Genomic DNA, 794 nt, shown 5'->3' with positions numbered 1-794 from the left:
CGGTGATTGAAGTAAGTTGCCTCGTTTCAGGCGCAAAATAGGACTCTCAGCAAACATTACATTTTAATAGGGTCCTATTATCTTGCAGGACCCAGCGGTGTTTGAGGGTCTGTGTGAACGTATGCTTTCAGCTCTCTGCCTTCTACAGACCAGTGTATCTGAGGTGAGGATACTGTGGTTAAGTACAGATTATACTTGTGCCATATTTGAAGTTTCTGTCCAGGAGCTGAGGGTTAGAGGCCATGTCTTATCTCTAGGTTCTGGATGTGAAGGATGAGATGGTTCTGCAGAATGTGCCAAGCTCAGTACAAGCCCAGCTCTCACTCTCCACGTCCAGGCTTTTTAGAAGGTGAATAGTATTAATTGGAACTTTGTTTACTGTCCATTGTGCTGCTGCCGCCTCCATTATACATATTAAACTCTACATTTGTTGTTGCAGATTCTGTAATTTTTCCACTCTCCTTCAGCTTATCAGATCTGTACATCCCCAGCACAGAACTTGTCCGCTTGGTTCGTGTGTTTGGACCTCAATGGGAACAGAAACGTCTAATTCTGGAGCAGCTCCAAGGAGAACATGAAAGGTAACAGTACATGGGGTGCAGAGGTTAGGTTTGGCGAATGTCATTATTATGGAGATGTTAAGTAGCCCTCTGGAGAAAAATCAAATGCGCAGTGTAGCCCTGAGCAGCAGATTATCAATGCAGCTCATTGATGTGAGGTTCTAATTAGATTAAGAATTTCATTTTAAGATTGATAATTTTAGAGGGCACATTCTCTGTGTCATGGCCTTCTCT

The sequence above is a fragment of the Mixophyes fleayi genome, chromosome 10, assembly GCF_038048845.1.
Source record: "Mixophyes fleayi isolate aMixFle1 chromosome 10, aMixFle1.hap1, whole genome shotgun sequence".
Classification (NCBI taxonomy): domain Eukaryota; kingdom Metazoa; phylum Chordata; class Amphibia; order Anura; family Limnodynastidae; genus Mixophyes; species Mixophyes fleayi.
The sequence above is the reverse complement of the archived record's forward strand: the minus strand, read 5'-3'. Positions refer to the sequence as shown.